A 22,216-nucleotide genomic window follows, 5' to 3' on the forward strand; every position below is an offset into this window, starting at 1 on the left:
CTTATTTATCATTAGACCCCTGAATGAAACAGTTTGTAGAAATGCCTTAGGTAGCAACTACAGCTTTAAGTCTCATTAGTCCACACACCTTAATTTGGGGAATTTATACCATGTTTTCCCCATCAGATTTCATGGAAAATGTCTTTGAACTGCCATCCACAGGTCTCTTCATAGTGTCCAATGGGGCTGGGGTCACTTCTGCATTGTTTTGGTTGTTGTGTTGATAGGTGAACCACCATCCTAGTCACTCTGGACCATGTTTTATTCACAGTCTTCACTGTATTTGGTTGCTTGCATTCTGTCATTTGTTCTTCAGGTGGGAGCAATCTCCCTGTTCCTGAAATGTACCCAAATCATAATGCTGCCACCACCATGCTTCATTGTAGGTTTTTTGTTGGACAGGTGATAAGCAGTGCATGGTGTTTGCCAGATACAGTAGTTTAAGTTCTGCTTCATGAGTTAAAGTTTTGTCTCATCAGTTTAGAGAATGTCTTTCCCTCTGTTCCGAGAGTCCTTTAAATTTGGCAAACTTAGGTTGTTATGTGCCTTCTACTCATGAGGGGCTTCTGTCTCCTCACTCTATCATAAATGCCTGATTGATGGAATGCTGCTCAGATGGCTATCCTTCTGGCAGGTTCTTCCATCTCTGCAGACAACCTCTGAAGTTGTGTGAGAGATGCCAGTGAGTTCTTGGTCATCTTCCTACTTACTCAGTTTGGCTGGATAGGCAACTCTATGATGACTCCTGGTGTTTCTAAACTTTTTCCATTTCAGTTATTGAGGCCACTGTGCTCCTGGAAACACAAAGCTTTACATACAGGTTTACACTGGGTTTTAGACTCTTGATCTATGTTCACCACAATTTGGTCACATTAGCCTACAGAGAGTACCTTGCTTTGTCTTTGTCCAACATGCAGAGGGAACTGTGGGACCTTTACATACACAGTTGTCTTCCTGCCTACACCATGTCCAACCAAATCAACGTACCATAAGTGGACTTAAGTCAAGCTCTAGATACATCTAAGAAGAGGATAAATCTCACCATGTTTTTTAACCATTTACTATTAAACACAATACAGTGTGCTAAAGCAAAAAGGTTCTTATGCTTTATGAAGTGACTGTACATGTTGGATTATTTCCTCATTTGGTCAAAGCAGAGGTTTTGTTTAATTTGCTTTATAACATGATATCACTGTGTGAGATATTACAATGAAAATGTGGTATTATCACAGAATAAGACACTAGGGTTGACAGTGAAGTTCCACTGTACTGAGGAGAAATAATGACAAATGCAATGTCAAGTAACCTGTATTTTGAACATGTTAAGTCAAATAATCACCAATGTGAGTCAAATATAGTTCCAGAGAGTCTGGTTCTGATGCAAATTTCCTATATATATATATACTCATAACTAGGGCAGAGAGTAACCCAATACTCAGCACCAATTAAAACTTTAGTAACAGAAGCTGGCTTTGGACACTTGCTCAAATTCATATTTTTCTTTAATTAATCTTTGATCAGAAAGATTTAGACTGCATTACGATCTATATTTTATATATGATAGGTCTTGTAGGAATGCTTTCTTTTTGAAAGTTTGACATCTGGTGGTATCTTGGCACTTCTCACTTTTCTGTAGTGGTGTACAGTCTACAAAAGGATGTTTCCGTACATATCTGGCAACACCAAACGTGATGCTGGGTGTGGACAGGTTTTCAATGTTAGGGTTAGAGCTAGCCTGGTGTTCATGTACTACCTTATTTGAGAAGTTGGGCTTCTTTGGTTGAAGGTTTTGTACTGTATAAAGATATTGTAAAAGATACCCACCCCTTCTGCTCTCCTTATGATTTCATTTTAAAATGACCTACTGTGAGGAGGATAGTTTATTTACTTCATGAAGACTGCAGTCAGCCTTAAAAGGGAATGCTGCCAAGGTGTAAATGTGTCATTGCAGGTCTTATAAAGGACAAAGGAGTTGTTCGCAGACCTTAATCAATTCCTGTATTGCAGTAAATAAATACATAGACTTGATATCACCATTCCTCTGGTAACGATTGGTTGGCTAATACAGAGTAGAGGATTTTACACTGCTTGAACCAAAGCCAGCACAAATGAGCTTTGCAGGCTTGGTACTGAGCCTAATAGTTGCTGTACTAGAGGTGTGTTTTGCTTACAGGTACAGTGTGAGAGGGAATGAGTGTCACAGCTAATATGCGCTAGACTGCAGAGAAAAGAAAAAGAGTTGTGCGGTATTTGAAGGTCGCCTGGCTGTTAGCACGTCCACACTTTAGCAAGCACAGACCCTCCTACTCATATTTACACAGCAATTAATTGATGAGTCAATCAAAAGGAAAGGAATCAAGTGTTTTGATAATTAATTGCTTTAAAGGTAATTTTTCATGAAGAAATGGCAAAACTTTTGAGAGATAACTGCACGTCTTTGTCTCATATAATAATAAATTGAATATTTTAAAATTTTGGACTGCCAAATAAAGGTATTTAAATATGTATCCTTGGGAACAGTGAATGGCCTTTTACAAATGTTTTACAAACCAATCGATTCATTGAGAAAATGATCAGCAGATGAATTTGTATTGAAAATAGTGATTAGTTGCAGCATCATACATTTGCACCCACCCAGAAACAATCACACACACATCCTGCACGTATTTTCTTAAATGTCAGCATGCACTGTCTGCATGTCGTCTTGAGTGTCTGTGTTTGTAAGTGTGTGAGAAAGTATGCCTGCGGCTAGTGTTGCTTATGCATGGACGACTGAGGCAGCTTTGTGTGCCACGATAGGCGAACATTGAGAAGGGTGGGCAAAGTCAGATGAAAAATTACCACATCTCAGTGGTCTGCTACTGAAGCCCAAATCTTGTGCTATGTGTTACGCAAGCACCAAATATTAGAATTTGGGCTGATGCGGAGGAAAGTGGAGCATGAAGTGAGCAGCTGAATGCCACCAAGAAACCCTGAGAGAGAGCAGACAGAGGGAGGGTAAAAGACTGAAGGAAATAGAGGGCAACGTTTTTTCAGACTTAGCCAGGGGTGGTGTTCCATCCACATTTCTTCTCAACACAAATTTTTCCTTTCCCTAAATATTGATAGTCTTTCTTTTAAGTATTTTTGGGGTATTTTAAGCCCTCACAAGAGTGAAGCAATGATGGACCCCTGATAAGATTTGCACCTGAGGCACTTTGATTCATGTTCAGTATCTAAACCCTAAAGCCAAGAGGTCAACTTGGATACTTGACAAAATCAGAACAATTTTCTGCAAAAAAATTCTATCTCAAGGTCATTAAGGTTCAGCGGCCCGAATACGGGCCGCTTTGAGATGCGCTAAAGTATTTCGCTTAATTGACCGACGCTGCAAACTCGATGATAGAAACATTATACACCGATGGAAAGCTTAGATTCTCATGAATCCGCCGGTATAAACCACTTTCAGATGTGATTACCACAGCGGGTAATATAAACACATTTGTCCGACAAACAACGAATATCCATCCATCCGTTCTCTATACACGGCTTTAACGTACACTGCGCGACTCACATTTGCGGGTTCATTATTACACACAGATGAAAATATTCCACAAAAAACGGCCATAATCCAACCTTGGACATCCAGACGAAACAAGCCAGTAAAATATTTTGTCCAAAACATGTCTTGAAGTCGGTCTATAATCCACGAATCGGTCGTTTTCAAGGAAATGCACCTTGTGATGCGCGTCCAATATTCCCTGTATTTCTCGTCATATTTTTATTTACAAATAAAATATTAGTGATTTTTGTACTGAAAATGGCTGGAATTGACTGTACCTTATAGGGCTACTACCCCATCATTGTCATTTTTAAACATCTTGGTGTTTCATTACTCAGGTCTTAATTCATAGCTTTACCCCTTATTTCATTTTATTTTAATAACACTGCACTCAACTAGTTAGTTAATGAGATTCAAGAATGCAGCATTGATTAAAACAAGTCAGAGGGGGAGAAGTATGAGCAGTCTGGTTAGCAAAACAGGTTGGAAACAAGCTCAATGCTTTTCCACAATATTCAAACCACTTTATTAGTACTGTAAGTAAAACTACAACTTGATATCTGTACATGCAAGATAGGCAGATGAGTGACATGGTATACAAACTGTGATAGCTCTACAACATACAGCTTCAGTATTCATCCTTTGCTTTTGTTTTCCTTTTCAGTGTAGCTAATCTAGGGGCTTGTTTAAAACCTTTATGAACACCAGATTGCTAGTCTTGCCTTGTTAGACTTTTTTTTGCATTTTTGATGCATTCCCAGATCTCACTAATAAACTTGGCAAGTACACAGTTGTATTACTGATTAAAAACATGGGCTGAAATACAAATATGAGGTCCAACTTTAAAAAAAGGTTTAATTGCATGCTTTTGCTCGACTGTTTTGGGAGAATCATCAGAGTTTCTGCTCATTACTCTGATCAGATCCATAATTTTGGAAGAGAGAAAGAGAAACGAATCAGAAGTGAGAGGTCCAACAACATATCTACCTCCCAGCAGCTGCCTGACATCACACCTCTCTATCGCTGTCTCTTTCTTGTCTTCTCCTGCTCTCCTGCTGCGTCTTGACATAATCTGTCAGTCTCTTCCCCCCAACTCCTCAGCAGTTCACTGCATAATCCTCCCTCCTGCATGTTGTCCAGTCTTGATTCAAGCCCCTCTTCACCAAAGCTCTGAGCGGGTCAGACTGGCCCCTGGCAAGGCCCTTTGCACAGCTTTCAGGCCCCTGAGCACTAATAGATTATTAGTGTGCAAAGCTAGCTCCCCCACGCTGTTGTGCCGTGCCACGGCTTAAACACTCCATCTCTCAGTTGCATCCATCCTTCGCTCCCTCCATCCCTCTGCCAGTACCATCTGGCTCTCAGCACCAGGCACATTTAGCTCAGCCGGGCGCCAATTTGTCCCCCTGGCTGCCTGGGAGAGAGCGGGAAAGTGAGGGAAGGAACAGGAAAGGTGAGAAAGAGAGACAGATACACAAAGACAGAGTAAGATTTCGCAGAGAGAGACAGAAATAAAGTAAGTCGGGGAAAAAGCTGAATCAAGCATACCCGACGGTCCCCAGCAGCGAGGGACATGCTCTGGTAATGGGAAGAACGAAAAGCCTCTGTGTATGTGTGCGTGAGGGCGAGTTCCTTCTCCCTGGTAATAAGAACAGAGTGATTGGAGTTGCAGGACCACCAGAGGGGAAGGGAAGAGTAATGAAGGAGGGGAGGCAGGAAAGGACAGAATGAGAAAATGGGGGAGGAGGAGGGGGATGTGAGATGAAGTTTTCCAGCCAGCAGTTAGGCCCACAGCAGCCCTGCCATGTCGTACAACTACACTATTGGAACTCTGTCAGTTCACTTTCTCTCCTGCAACTGCCTCAGAATAGGAGATAAGGCATCGGAAGGGTGTGAACATTGGACTGGGGTCGGGGTGAGAGGAGGGGGAGTGTGCGAGTCTCGAAACTCAAGGTTTTGAACGCCAAGGTTATACGCTCTAAAATTGCATTTGCAAAAATACATGCGACAATACGTGCATATAGCAATTCTCCCAAAGACACTCAATAATAAATGTGCACATACATGCGCAGTGGGTGGGTGGCATCTTTTAAACCCCAGTTTTTCCCCAGCAAGATTTAAGCAGCAGCAGCAGAGGCGGTGGCGTCAGAAGCTAAGTCCCCGGCTGGACCCTTAAAAGGATTTAAAGAACTTCAAAATGCTTCTTCTGCTCCATGAAATAGAGCTTGTCAGTGTCTCACAACATAGCACACACCCCCCGCTGCTGACTGTCAATAACACATACACCCCCCGACACACACACACACAGATCTGAGAGAGCATGGCGGTGCAAGTGAAATGCAGGATTTGGAAGAAGGACACAGTGGCAGGACAAATATTGATGTATATAGCTAGTGGCTCCTGTGAAATATTTTTCTATGTATGTTATTATCGAGGTCATAGTGGGCTGTGGTGGTGGTATACTGAACTGCAAGCCAGTAGATAAGAATAGGGCTGGTAAAGCGTGGGCATGTGAGACAGTGTTGTAAACAGCATTAAATTTGAAAGTGTTTGTCATATTTTGTCCATCCTGCTAATATGCCAGAACGCGGCAATGTTAGGTTTATATCGTACCTTAACATGCGTATTTGCTTCATGTTTTTTGATGTATCTGGATTATAGCTAAGCATCCGTGAGTGACATTTACCCATGCTAGTAAATTATTAATAATATTGATATTTTTAATAGTAATAGACTCTATGAGCTGTTGTAATTAAGCAGCAACCAAACTGCGATTGATGTGGAAACTATTTGCCAGGAGAAAAGAAGCAAACTATATGACAAGTTAATAATTCCAATGAAATTCCAACAACTACTTCATACAATGAAACCAAAATAAAGGCTATATGAGAACAAATCAGAGACAAGAGACTTGTTTACAAATTTGTCTATAATTTGAATTCTGGCCATTATTTCCATTTGATACAAAAGCGGATAAGTTGTAGACACCAGGGCCAGGGACATGTGAAGACATTTCTAGCACAGCCAAATGAGAAGTTCTGTATAAACAATGCAATGAAGCTAAATAAATATTCTGCAGAATTAACAGCCCAAACAGTAGAGTTACAGACAATCAAACCAAAACAACCAGCTAAAAAAAATGCTAAAGTGTTATGTAGGATTCAAAGGGCCTGCAGAATTGCATCAAAAAAACTCTACATCAGAAGTGAGTTCACCCCTGTGCAGTGTCTAATGGTTCAAAATTGTGTGAAATGTCAAAGATCACAACATTTCTTAGATTACAAGTGAAGCATTTTCCTTATGAACAATCAAAAACAAAAACTTTATAAAGACTGTATTGAAAACATGGACCCCTAAGTCGAAACTCGACACAACAGAAATTAATACATGTGATCATTGAAACAAAATTCAGTGCATGTGACAATTTTGATTAGTTTAAGTGCATGGACATGGCTATAAATAACCTGTGAACACCATAATTTTCTCAGTTTTGTACTTTTGAGTTGTGTCCATCTGTGTGCCTGCATCATGACTCCACATGGAAAAGAATTGTTAGAGAAACTTAAAATCTAATTCTGTGACTTCAGACAGATGGAAAAGGATACAGGAAAATCAGTGAACAAACTAAAAATCTATCAAAACGCAGCTGCAGCAGTAATGAGAAGATATAGAATAACCCATACCACCACTAATCAGAGCCACAGAGGCCGTCCTCCTAAAAAGATGCTGCAGTCAGTGCACTTCTTGTGTAATCTATGTCTGAAAAACAGACTATTAAGTGCTTCAGATTTGGCACAGCTGTGCTCTATGGAAATCAGAGCTTCTGCAACAGGTAACACAGTAGTAATGGACTTTGCATGACTTATCCACTGTGGATGGTGTCTAGGACAAAAAGTTGTTTATTTCTATTTGTTTAAAAAAATCCCAAAGATTTCACTGTGCTAAAGAACATGAAATGAGGCCTGATACATATAGTGAGCAAATTTTTCTGTCAGATGACAGCAAGAAAAAATAGTTTGGCTCAGATGAGGTCCAGCGTGTTTGGGTTGAACCTGGATAGGACCATCACAGTGAAAATATAGTCCTGACAGTGAAGCACTGATGTAGCAGTGTAAAAAATGGTGTTCATTCATGTAATGGCATTTACAGATGACTGTGGATGCCTGTGGATATATCAAAAATAATGTCTGATAAGATGACTTCCAGTCTGTACAATCTTGGCAGAAGAGAAACATTCCAAAACACTACCATAACCATACAAGGGTCTCTTAAGAAGTCAAAAGTCAAACTTATGGCCTGGCCAAGGACACTGCCTGATATGCATCCAATATAACACCTTTGGGGTATTTTAAAGAGAAAGACAGAGCAACAAAACCCTTCCAGCACAGAGCAGCTGGGAAAAAAAATCTCTGTCAAACAGATACACCTCCATGCTGAGGAGGATTTATTCTGTCATCAATAATAAAGGTGAACATACAAAGTCATGAAAAAATTAAAGACTTCAATCTGAGTAATGAAAGGTAAGCAAATACCTTCCTCTGACCCCACAAATAATACAATAACTGTATGGTGAACTAATCTCAAATCATTTGACATTTAAGTGATATTAAACAGTTGTGTACTCACATATACTGTATATCTATGGTTCCCAGACTTCATTACACATGGCTTATTTGACAGAATGTTAGTATGGACAATATGTAAAATACATAAATATATAAATATACACTGACAATCATTAAAAACTTTGAGACCATATTTTTTATGGCGTCATAATTGGGTCAAAAGTCGCGCGCGCGTAACACTCTCGCGCGCGCGAAACACGTACCCCGTGCGAGCGGAAAAAAGTCTGCACGGGCGCAAAAACACTCTGAGCGCGCGTGATTCCGGTCAGTCCACCTGGGTAACTGCCGTTAGCAATGGAGCTAACTAACGTCTAATCGCTGTACTAAAGGCTGACAGCCCCGCAATGGAGCACTGGGACCTCCCGTTTAGAGCCAGAAATACGTGGAGACACTCACCCACCGGCAGTTGGAGATCCAGGCTCGGTTCTGTGTGTGTTCGGCGGAGCTGCAGTCCATGGGCACAGCAGAACAGCGGCAGCAGCATAGACATATATACGCTGTCGAGAGACGTGCTTACAGCGCCGCCATCTTGGAACGGGGCTAGCGGAGGCAGCGGTGCATAGACATCTACGGAGGCAAGAGGTACTGCTGAATCTCAAAGTGGAATTATGCGCTGAATTTTGAACCGATTGCCAAACTGTTTGATTCTTAGAAACGTCACACATGTAGCTACTATACAAGATGCTCGGATTTTTTTTTACAATGCTGTTTTTGCCACTCAACACTGAAGCTACACACTATCTCCCTCTGACTCCAGCATAGTTATTTAAAGACGCCGGACTTCTGTTCAGCCTATGGATGCTCTAATCAGGGATGGGAATTTTCCGCGGATCCGCGGATTTCCGCGGATTTCATTTCAAGGATCCGCGGATTTCCGCGGATGCTTCCACGTATTTGTAAGGAATAATATATTGTTAGCACACATGTTTAAGCTTTCCCAAAGAACGTGATTTAGACACGTGATATAATAGTAATAACAGTAATAATAATAACAATAAAAATAATAGTAATAATAGCAGTAATAATAGTAATAATAATAATAATTTATATAATATTAATAGTAGTGATAATAATAATAATAATAATAATGATAATTATTCACAGTAGAAATAATAGCAGTATCTATCTATCTATCTATCTATCTATCTATCTATCTATCTATCTATCTATCTATCTAGCATATCTGGCATTTGTTACAAGCAAACCCCGTCAAAATTGCTTGAGAATTGAGCGATTTATGACAACTTTAATTGTATAAGCACATCATTCCTCTATGGAAGTAATGCATTGCAGGAGCGAGTGATCCCGTTCCAAGATGGCTGCGCTGCAAGCACATCGCTCGAGTGGGCAGCTGCAGTCAATGAGGCGTCTACGTATATATGTCTATGGGCAGCAGCATCAAAGGGGCTCCAGTGGACTGTGTCATTTCCTCTCTTGTATACAGTGGAATCCCACGTGGGGGATGAGTTCTTGCTGTCGCAGACAGCCAATCATTGGGACGTTGTGGCGAGCACTGGTATCTGCCCACAAAGGGTCAAAAGTCTTCTCCCGGCGTGCGTAGATCAGAGCTCCACGGATAATTATGGCACCATACACAGACGCATAGCAATGTCTCCATGCGCGTAGGAGGCTCCTCGTGCGTGGAGACATTGCCAAGCGCAGTGTTTTTTGCGCCCGTGGAGACTTTTTTCCGCTCGCGCGGGGAGCATGTTTCGCGCGCGAGAGAGTGCACGCGACTTTTGACCCAATTATGATGGCATAATTTTTCAACATAATTTTTATTTTGAAGCCCGAAACTGGATTTTCTTCATATGAATCATTTGTGTAGCATATTGGCATACAGAAACAAAAATCTTAAGTTTCAAGAATGATTTCAAAATAAAGAATTTCAAAAAAGAAAAGGGCACCTGCCAAACACAAAGTCACAACAGTCAATACCGAGTATGGCCTCCATTTGCTTCGATGCAGGCAGCAGTCCATCGGTGTATGCTTTGGACCAGGCTTCTGATTGTGGGTTGGGAACAACCCATACGCCTGGCTACATCACTGTAGCTCAAACCGGCCTCCACCATACCCAGTGCCCGGAGACGTTGTTCATGTGATAGACGCGGCATGATGCTGTTCACTGGACTAACAATGGCCTTTTTTGGGCCTTTATATAGGCCTTTAAAACCCATTCTCAAATTGTGCAGATACTGAGTATTGCTTGGTGTGTATTTGGTTCACTTTTGCAAAGTGACCAACCCATGTGCAATGAATCATGACAAAATGACAACTCATCATTATCTCAACTACCAGGGCACTAGATCATCAGTAAATCCACAATGAATAATTACAACCCCCCTACAAGTAGAATTCTGCGTACATTTCTACCTCAAAGTTTCTATTGACTGTCAGTATATATACATTATAGCCTCTCTCTCTCTCCATATATATGTATATATATATATATATATATGTGTGTGTGTGTGTGTGTGTGTGTGTGTGTGTGTGTGTCATGCCATTCATGCATATATATATATAGGCTGCAAAGCATAGAATTCGTTCATTGCCTTGCACAGAACTCAGTAAACGGATGCTATAGGTTTGAAATCCATAAGAAAATGGTTCCAGTGATGAATTGCCTACACCGAGTCAGCATTTCCCAGTATTGTAAGTGTCCAACTGGGCTGATCCATCACACTCATGTACAGCCACACATGCATGAGTGCATAAACACACACAGTACACCCAGACTCGGATGTGTCTCACAGAAAGATGTATGTGTTGATGTAAAGGAGATGTTATCCAGCTCAGAGCATTATCACGTGTGGCCACACACCAAGCTACACATGATGACAACATACACTGACGTTAGCTGTACAGAACAGACACCATCCAAGGCTGATTTTAAACAGCAAGAGTTCACAAAGTACATACTGGAGGAACTAATGAGATATTTTTGGTGCATGTAGAGCCGTGGAAAGCTCTTAGATCTTCTTGTCACTGTATTAAATCAAGACCCATTTATTCAGCACCACCTACAACATGCCTCAGTTCTCAGCTGCAGTCTGTTATTCATTTACTTCCAGCTCCATTCACAGACACGTGGGTTGGTGCAGACACTCAAAGGCTTGTGCAGAGTTTCATCTACACACAGATGCGAGCTCCATTCCTGCTTCTTTGTTGTGAACTTGTTCTGCCGTGCCTCCAATCAACTTTGGTTTAATTGTTTCGGTGTCTCCTTATTTTCCAGAAAGCACCAGAACCTCCATCATGTCTGTTTATATCAGCTATCTACAAACACACTTGAGTTTACTCAGTGAAGATTCAATATCCATATTAACATTACCAAAAGACTGAGCTATTCTCTCTTCAAAGGATCACTCCTCTTCTTTTTTTATTGTTCACAGTCTCATTGTCTCTCCGTCTCTCGTGCTCCCTCACTCTCTGTCTTATCAGCAGTGATGGCTTTAAGCGCGTGTGCTGAGAGGTCTATTAGTTAGCCATCGTTCTGTCAGATAATGCTTCATATCTCTCAGCTACCTCACTGTACTTACAGCTTTGCTCTGACTGCACGAGATGGAAGAACTGCTGCTCGGTTGTTGTACTGGGGTGCAAACCTCCACAGTCCTCACACAGCATTTCTGGATATAGCGTGTGATTTTATCATCTGATGGAGCATCGCTGGATGAATTTCAACTTATTGTTTTACAGTGGGGGTTTAATAACACACCATATCAAGTGGAAGTGTATGTGTGCTTATGTCCATTAGCAATGGCATGTGTGCACTGAATTGACCTAAATCTGCTCATTAAACTAGGAAGTCAGACGAGACTGCACATCTTTATAGTGGCCTGAAAACATTACATTGTATTTATCTGAGTGTGTGCTGACATGTGCATGTACGCTTGCTCAGCTACATGCATTAGTACTGCACCAAATGGCATTATTTGTTTGCTAAATGCATTGTAAAGTCTGTGTCGTGCATTTAATTACAATGCTAATAGCCTGACCTGCCCTCCCATATTGTAATTGTCTGATTAACTGATACACACACACACACACGTGTGTGTGTGTGTGTGTGTGTGCCCATGTTTTTGCTATATTGTGGGGACCAAATGTCCCCACAATTGTAGGAAAACCGAAAACTATGTCACTTGTGGGAACCTCATTTCGGTCCCCACAAGTTTAAACAGTGTTTTCTTGACCATGTTGTTGTTACTGAAAAAAGTAAAAGTGCAAAAACATTTCTTTAGGGTTAGGCATTGTTTTGGTTAGGGTTAGGTTTTGGTTAGAGTTAGGGTAAGGATTAGGGGTTAGATATGAATGGGAGTCAATGGTATGTCCCCACAATGATAGCAAGACACACACACACAGACAGACACACACACACACACACACACACACACTATCATTTCTCCAGCCAGCCCTGCCTGTCGATGATGAAGGTCAGTAAGCATTGTGGTGACCCATTAGAATAATGGGGGCTGTGACGTGGTCTGCCCCGGTGCAAGAAGAACATCATTCACACTTAGCTGCTTTCCTCTCTCTCCACCGCCGTATGCCCCGCAACGTCTCTTCTTGCCCTCAATTCCACACTTCAATAGCCCTTTCATTTACTCATGCCGACTCTCACTCAGTCTGTCTCTCTCTCTCTCTCACACACACACACACACAACCAGACTAAATCAAATATAAACTCGCAGTGACAGTGTCCTCAGAAGTCGCTGAAACTCAGGCAACTTAAATTTTACACAGTAAACATGTCACAAGTATGGAAAGAATTTGAGTGCACTGAAAAATGCCTGTGACTGTGAATTTAATTGGAAAAAGACCTAAATCTGTTTGTTGTTAGATACCTGTCTAACTACTCAGTGCCTTCTTCTCTGTGCCTCACATGGGCACTGCTGAATTTCATTTTTTTCACCATCATCTCAAGTTTTTATATTACCTCATAAGGTGTAAATTTGCTTTGCCTAACAATTTCATCTTTACCTTATGGATAAGTTTTCTGTATACAAGCAGCCCATCCTTCTACAATTAATTAAAAATTTCTGCCCACCTGTACACCATCTCAATTTTAAAACAAATGTGTATCGATAATAGGATGTCAGATAATGGTTGTAACCCTAGACTTCTTCTGGGCTACTACAATTATTAGTTTTCTTAGCAATGGAAATACTTTATAGTTTTGTTCATTAACTAATAGACTTCACTTTCAACCGCAAAAGCTCCAATATGTGAGTGCAACCATATTACTACTTTATTCTCCATAAATCATTTGTCAAAAAGTGGGAAACATCTTCAGTGGAGGCAAAATAGACTGATCCAAAGACCAGTCTCATAAAATACACTAGTCTATCACTTAGATAATCTGATTAGTAATTAAATTAATAATGACAACCAAATTACCATATCAATAGCTAGGTTGTGAGATTTTGGAGTTCTACATAGTCGAGGTTGGCAGCTTTCACACATATTCAACATGAATTAGGCCAACAGATATACACAAAATATTTATTAAAGAAAACAAAGGCAAAACACAGATTCTTTACAGAATATTCTAACTGCATGTCCTTCTTAGAGGAATAAAAGTGTGTGGGTACATGTGTGGATATGGAGAAAAACAATGTGTGGATCTTTTAGTTCTGACTTCACCATGTGCTCAGGTGAACCCACGTGTTAAACCAGAACAGACTGAATTTCCTCTCCACACATGTTTGTGTCAAGATCTCAGATCTCAGATCATGTCTGTGATTCTCCAGCTGGAAAAGAGGATGCTAAGTGTGAAAACATAAACATCAACTTTGCTATGTGAAGCCAAAAAAAATCTGATGACTTATTTTTACAGCAGATTAAAACATGCAGCTTGTATATGCACATTAACACTGAGATAAGCTTAGCTGCGGTTGATGTTAAGCTAGCTAGCTGTGTGTGTGGGTGCCCAGTTACCACAGCCCATAGACATAATAAAGAGTAGACGCCGCTCGGGGTGCTGCGCAGCTAGAAATACGGCTGCCATCTTGGTCCGGTCACCCGCTCCACTCTGCGCTGTTTGACAGAGCATTTAATCCATCTTAACTCTGAATATTAAACTGATTTTCACGCGTTTTTTATTTTTATTTTTTGCTGCAAACGTCATACATGTAGCTATGATACAGGACAAATGGTTCGGCGTATTTTAATATTCATAGCGGGAATAATAGATGATAATAATAATAATAGGTAATAGAATATTCTGATATTAAGCTCGACTGTAGACAGGTATTTTGCAAACACTGTAAACACACACACACTAATATATGTTAGAGAAGCAGATAATGGCAGTAAAGTCAATTATTTTAATAATTTGAAGAGACAATATATTACACTATATATACATATATAAACAAAATACTGACTAATGAACACATTAGTCAGTTTTCTGATATATTGATTACATTGATACTCCATACATGATTTATATATGTAGTATGATTTTCTCTGATATATAACTTTTTATCTATTATAGCCTATATATATATGTATATATATATATATATATATATATATATATATATATATATATATATGTGAATGATGTTGATACTCTATCTATGATTTATATATATATTCATTTTCTCTGATATATAACTTCTATCTATTGTTTTATATAGAAATATGTGTTCATTAGTCAGTATTTTGTTTATATATGTACATATAGTGTAATCATATATTGTCTCTTCAAATTATTAAAATAATTGACTTTACTGCCATTATCTGCTTCTCTAACATATATTAGTGTGTGTGTTTACAGTGTTTGCAAAATACCTGTCTACAGTCGAGCTTAATATCAGAATATTATATTACCTATTATTATTATTATCTATTATTCCCGCTATGAATATTAAAATACGCCGAACCATTTGCCCTGTATCATAGCTACATTTATGACGTTTGCAGCAAAAAAATAAAAATAAAAAACGCGTGAAAATCAGTTTAATATTCAGAGTTAAGATGCATTAAATGCGCTGTCAAACAGCGCAGAGTGGAGCGGGTGACAGGACCAAGATGGCGGCCCCACCGCTTGTCAGCCCCAATAGGCAGTAGCGGTCGATGCGGCGTCTACTTTATTATGTCTATGCCACAGCCTATTAAAGGAAAAGCTTTAGTCTGTGTCCTTATTAGCCAGTGGTTGGTTCTGATGTGCAGGTTCGGAGGAGTTGAAGGAGGAAACCGTTTGTTTCCTTGCTCTCAGCAGTAAGCTTGTCGGCACTAACATGTAAAACCATTGCTCCTCTTGCTACTGCACTTAGTGGACAGACAAGCCTCATAACTATGGAGTAAGATTACTGTCAAAAGTATTCATCCACGATTCTAACCATTCGTATTCGTAATGCTAAACATTTGTATGTTAATAAAAAATGTGTACACAAAATTCTGCTGTCATATGCATGAGTTTGATAAATTAAGGGTTAGGATTGTTTTTACGAGTATGAACCTAAAAGTTGTGAGTGCAACTCTAATTTCTACGACTACGAAGTCTTCCCTGTGAGGACGAATTCAAGTTTATGGGTACGAGTAGAAAAATACTGGAATGACGTCACATAGGTCACAGGGGAAGGTAATCGAACACCGATTGCTTCAAACGCGCATGCGCCATTTATAAAGAGTAGATGCCGGGTGGACCCGGTGGACCTACCGGGGCAGGTGACGCCTCACAGGTCAAGTAAATAACACATCCAACTTCTTGTAATTTATTTATTTCATGAAACTGTACTGTTTTAATTGATATACAGTTTATGGACGAAAGACGGTACTGCTTAGCTTGCACGCTAACGAGCTGGGCCGGTGACACATTAGCCTTCTAATGCAAGGAGGCTAAGGAGGAGGCTAAGGAGGCTTAATAACAAAACAAACATAATTTGAGATTATGAATCGTGGCAATTGGCGTATGAATCAGCCCATTGTACAGCCTAAATTGCTGTAAATTAAGTCCAGTTTTAGTTCTTTGCAAACTCAGACACGTGCATTAGTTTAGTTTACAATGAATCTGGCGGAGTTCGGTAAAGTTGGAAAGATATTCACAGACTTCCGGCATCAATAACTCATGAGATATATGTTGTCAAAACATGAACGATGCCTCTTTCAAATCGTTGTAAGGTAGACAATGTGCTACAAGGCCAATTTTATCAAAAGTCGCTGCATTTCAAGCTACAGAAATAACATTGGCGTCTATGAGCAGCCGGCGGTGCAACGAGTGAACAGGGACCGTCTGCAAATAGCAAAACCGCTGCAACAGCGAAAAGAGACACTACACATATATTCAATAACTTCACTGTAGAGCCACCAAAATCACTGGAGCCATGAATGGGCTCTTGCTGGTCAAACTACAACTCTTGCTTTGGCGCTAAATTAAAAATCTGAATTTTAAGGAATTTTTATGTTTTGTATGATTGTTTTATGAGTATTAAAATGGCACTTTTCTTCATGTATGTGGTATATTTTATATAACACACAGGAAAAATGGCATAAGGGCATAGTGTACTTGCTGTGACCTGTGCTGGTGAGACCGTCAGGTTTATTACCTCCAAGTATTGTCTGTACAGTCCTTAACTAGAAAAATATTACTCTCAATTTAACATTATGGTATAAATGAATCAATTGACACTGAAACTTTGCAATAAAGTGTCTTATCGTCTTTCTTCTCAATCATCAGTACTTGAGGTGACAGTCTAAACAGTTTGTTTGGTATATTGGTGTTATCTGATACTCTCTTTGGTAAGGATTGTAAATTCCATTACTATACAGAATTATGTGTTTGGACAAACAAGTACATTATGCCCTTATGCCATTTTTCCTGTGTGTTATATAAAATATACCACATACACACGTGGACAAAATTGTTGGTACCCCTCAGTTAAAGAAGGAAAAACCCACAATTCTCACTGAAATCACTTGAAACTCACAAAAGTAACAATAAATAAAAATTTATTGAAAATTAAATAATCAAAAACAGCCATTACTTTTGAATTGTTGATTAACATAATTATTTAAAAAAACAAACTAATGAAATAGGGCTGGACAAAAATGATGGTACCCATAACTTAATATTTTGTTGCACAACCTTTTGAGGCAATCACTGCAATTAAACGATTTCTGTATTTGTCAATGAGCGTTCTGCAGCTGTCAACAGGTATTTTGGCCCACTCCTCATGAGCAAACAGCTCCAGTTGTCTCAGGTTTGATGGGTGTCTTCTCCAAATGGCATGTTTCAGCTCCTTCCACATATGTTCAATGGGATTCAGATCTGGGCTCATAGAAGGCCACTTTAGAATAGTCCAACGCTTTTCTCTCAGCCATTCTTGGCTGTTTTTGGCTGTGTGTTTTGGATCGTTGTCCTGTTGGAAGACCCATGACCTGCGACTGAGACCAAGCTTTCTGACACTAGGCAGCACATTTCTCTCCAGAATGCCTTGATAGTCTTCAGATTTCATCGTACCTTGCACACTTTCAAGACACCCTGTGCCAGATGCAGCAAAGCAGCCCCAAAACATTACTGAGCCTCCTCCATGTTTCACCGTAGGGACAGTGTTCTTTTCTTCGTACGCTTGGTTTTTGAGTCTATGAACATAGAGTTGATGTGCCTTACCAAAAAGCTCCAGTTTGGTCTCATCTGTCCAAAGGACATTCTCCCAGAAGCTTTGTGGCTTGTCAACATGCATTTTGGCAAATTCCAGTCTCGCTTTTTTATGAGTTTTTTTCAGCAGTGGTGTCCTCCTTGGTCGTCTCCCATGAAGTCCACTTTGGCTCAAACGACGACGAATGGTGCGATCTGACACTGATGTACCTTGGCCTTGGAGTTCACCTTTAATTTCTTTGGAGGTTGCTCTGGGCTCTTTGGATACAATTCCAACGATCCGTCTCTTCAATTTGTCATCAATTTTCCTCTTGCGGCCACGTCCAGGGAGGTTGGCTACTGTCCCGTGGGTCTTGAACTTCTGAATAATATGAGCCACTGTTGTCACAGGAACTTCAAGCTGTTTAGAGATGGTCTTATAGCCTTTACCTTTAAGATGTTTGTCTATCATTTTTTTTCGGATGTCCTGGGACAATTCTCTCCTTCGCTTTCTGTTGTCCATGTTCAGTGTGGTACACACCTTTTCACCAAACAGCAGGGTGACTACTTGTCTCCCTTTAAATAGGCAGACTGACTGATTATGAGTTTGGAAACACCTGTGATGTCAATTAAATGACACACCTGAGTTAATCATGTCACTCTGGTCAAATAGTTTTCAATCTTTTATAGAGGTACCATCATTTTTGTCCAGGCCTGTTTCATTAGTTTGTTTTTTTAAATAATTATGTTAATCAACAATTCAAAAGTAATGGCTGTTTTTGATTATTTAATTTTCAATAAATTTTTATTTATTGTTACTTTTGTGAGTTTCAAGTGATTTCAGTGAGAATTGTGGGTTTTTCCTTCTTTAACTGAGGGGTACCAACAATTTTGTCCACGTGTGTACATGAAGAAAAGTGCCATTTTAATACTCATAAAATAATCATACAAAACATAAAAATTCCTTAAAATTCAGATTTTTCATTTAGCGCCAAAGCAAGAGTTGTAGTATGACCAGCAGGAGACAATTGGTGGCTCCAGTGATTTTGGTGACTGTACAGTGTGTAAGAGTGAAGTTACTGAATTTTAATACTCATAAAATAATCATAAAAAATCCTTAAAATTCAATTTTTCACTTAGCACCAAACAAAGAGTTGTAGTATGACCAGCCGCAGCCGATTCATGGCTCCAGTGATTTTAGTGGCTCTACAGGGTACAAGAGTAAAGTTACTGAATAAATGTGCACTGTCTCTTTTCGCTGTTGCAGCGGTTTTGCTATTTGCAGACGGTCCCTGTTCACTCGTTGCACCGCCGGCTGCTCATAGACGCCAATGTTATTTCTGTAGCTTGAAATACAGCGACTTTTGATAAAATTGGCCTTGTAGCACATTGTCTACCTTACAATGATTTGAAAGAGGCATCGTTCATGTTTTGACAACATATATCTCATGAGTTATTGATGCCGGAAGTCTGTGAATATCTTTCCAACTTTACCGAACTCCGCCAGATTCATTGTAAACTAAACTAATGCACGTGTCTGAGTTTGCAAAGAACTAAAACTGGACTTAATTTACAGCAATTTAGGCTGTACAATGGGCTGATTCATACGCCAATTGCCACGATTCATAATCTCAAATTATGTTTGTTTTGTTATTAAGCCTCCTTAGCCTCCTCCTTAGCCTCCTTGCATTAGAAGGCTAATGTGTCACCGGCCCGGCTCGTTAGCGTGCAAGCTAAGCAGTACCGTCTTTCGTCCATAAACTGTATATCAATTAAAACAGAACAGTTTCATGAAATAAATTACAAGAAGTTGGATGTGTTATTTACTTGACCTGTGAGGCGTCACCTGCCCCGGTAGGTCCACCGGGTCCACCCGGCATCTACTCTTTATAAATGGCGCATGCGCGTTTGAAGCAATCGGTGTTCGATTACCTTCCCCTGTGACCTATGTGACGTCATTCCAGTATTTTTCTACTCGTACCCATAAACTTGAATTCGTCCTCACAGGGAAGACTTCGTAGTCGTAGAAATTAGAGTTGCACTCACAATTTTTAGGTTCATACTCGTAAAAACAATCCTAACCCTTAATTTATCAAACTCATGCATATGACAGCAGAATTTTGTGTACACATTTTTTATTAACATACAAATGTTTAGCATTACGAATACGAATGGTTAGAATCGTGGATGAATACTTTTGACAGTAATCTTATTCCATACATAACTGCTAACGGCTAACTACATCAGTTACATTCAGTTAGTGGTTTAACGAAAAGAAAAGAAAAACGGGCGAGAAAGAGCCGGTGTACCATGAGCAAACACAGCAGGTGCGATTTTGTTTCCAATGTGTTGGTGGTCCAGGTCTCAGGTTACCCATGGTGACGGAAGTAGCTGTGTGACTATTTACTTTTCAAAGTAAAAGCTCCGTTTAAAGAAAGTCACTTGTGACGCACCTGTGATACCTAGAAATAGAAAGCAACTTCACTTCTGTTTTTGTTCTTGAATATGTTTCACCTCTCATCAGAGAAGTCCACTAGCCCACTGCTGATTTAGGATTACTTCGATCTGGATGAATGAAAGTCTGCAGCATGTATTTTGATGCACATTGACACATAAGATAAGATAAGATAAACTTTATTAATCCCTCACTGGGGAAATTTACATGTGACAGCAGCTGGGTACAGATAAGGCATGAAAAAAGCGGGACAAGAACAATAAGGAAAAAAAATAGAAATATGATTAAAAAAAGGTCTCATAGAGACAATATACCAGGCATGATGAATTTACATATGGATATATAAATATATATGACACAGTGAATTTACATATGTATATGTCCAGATATGACATGATGAGTAAACATACGGATATGAGCATATATAATATGATGAATTTACATATTTACAGGTATGGCATGGAGGATGCCTGTATCCACATTTCTACTATTGCAGTCAAAAATGTTATAGGGGAAAAGACCAGTTTTAAATTGAGAACTGTGTTATATTTTGTTGATTGATCTGGAAGACCTGTAAAGAGAGAACACAGTTTTACATTTTGTTATTTTGTTGTATGGGGGCAAACCTTTAATTGTTTCCAAAGAGCTATAGAGAGAAAAACTGTATTAAGGGATGATGTGGCATGTTAGAGCTACGACTGACCAGTTTCTATATTGTCCAATTCAAAACGTACTACGATGAAAATGAACATGGCACCATTTTCTCAAAAGTAAATATAGGTACAAGGCTTACAGGAAGCTTTCACATCATAATGATTGGTCTTGGTGCTTTGTTAAATTGAGGTGCACATAAAATGGTAAGCAACCAAATGTAAGCATATAAAATATTATGCTCATATCAATTTCAAGACAAATGTACATAGTGTGTTTTCAACTTCATGTGCCTTTTGTCTAATTTCCAATGGTGGTATGAGGTGGGTGGAGTTTAAAGTTTTCTCTTATTGTTCTCATCAATCAATGCTCATCAAGGCAGAATAAGAGTCCCTGAATAATTCAGGAACACAATCAGAAATTAGGTGTGGATGTATATTTTGTTTGTTTCTATAAGATCTAGTCTGTTTTTAGTCAATTATTGCTTTTGGATGGCTCTGAATGCTATAATACCCCTAAGCCTCAGTTGCTGTTTTTCAAGGATAAGAAGCCAGTTAAAGCTTTATCAAATTCAGAATGCTTTGTTTTTTTTATAGTATGGGGAAAAGAAAAACATTTCATCATAGTTCCCAAAATTATGCAAAATTGAACCAGAATTTGCAAGTAAACAGTTTTACTGTCCAAGGTTTTCAGGTCTCTACAAAGGGAGATCTTCAGCTTCCGCTCATCATAATTTGCAATTCTGTGATTCTTACCAAATCATCCATGGGAATCATAGTTAACATCTGTGTGTAGTTTTCACCTCCTGTGAAAACTATATACAATGTCTCAATTCACAAATCTGTTGATAGCTCTGACAACATAACAGTAAAACAATTCCATTTCTTTGTTTATTGTTACTGTTTTTATCACTTTACAGTGTTCACTTTATCTAACAGTGGACAGGATGTGTCAGGGACAACTGTGTCTTATTAATGATTATTATTAATTATTTAAAATAAAACTAAATCAGTGGTAAATAGTAGTAAATATTGCAAACAGTATTACATTTTCTCTGTAGGGCTCCTCTGATTATTTCCATGATAAATATGAGACCAGAGTGGCATATTATTCTTGAATTAGGTGGGCAAGTAACTCATTACCAAACAGCAGTGAATGCATAACCTTGACAAAATAATTAATTATTGAACTTGCTATTTCCAGGCGTAACAGCTGTGCGCTAATACCCTTTTAAATATTACTGGAGCAACGTAAAAAATTACATTTCAAATCGTAATAGCAAGCACTACGTACAGTGATGTGTTGGTGAGTGGAGGAATGGACTTGCTAACTCAGCTTCAGTTTAGTGAAAATCCTCACATGGAGAC

At 39.4% G+C, this 22,216-nt stretch overlaps 1 protein-coding gene and 1 long non-coding RNA gene across 3 annotated transcripts in view; one reads left to right on the forward strand and one right to left on the reverse strand.

Moving 5' to 3' along the window:
• ppfia4 (PTPRF interacting protein alpha 4) overlaps positions 1 to 22,216 on the forward strand; it is a 76,201-nt gene that overhangs the window by 7,202 nt on the left and 46,783 nt on the right. The gene's annotated exons all lie outside the window — the stretch shown is intronic.
• LOC127534012 (uncharacterized) lies at positions 4,044 to 5,339 on the reverse strand. The gene is made up of 2 exons (XR_007941926.1): positions 5,087 to 5,339; positions 4,044 to 4,952 (listed from the first exon to the last, which is right to left on the reverse strand). It is a non-coding gene; the product is annotated as an uncharacterized LOC127534012 (long non-coding RNA).

This window comes from Acanthochromis polyacanthus, chromosome 5 (genome assembly GCF_021347895.1).
Source record: "Acanthochromis polyacanthus isolate Apoly-LR-REF ecotype Palm Island chromosome 5, KAUST_Apoly_ChrSc, whole genome shotgun sequence".
In the NCBI taxonomy this organism is placed as follows: Eukaryota; Metazoa; Chordata; class Actinopteri; family Pomacentridae; genus Acanthochromis; species Acanthochromis polyacanthus.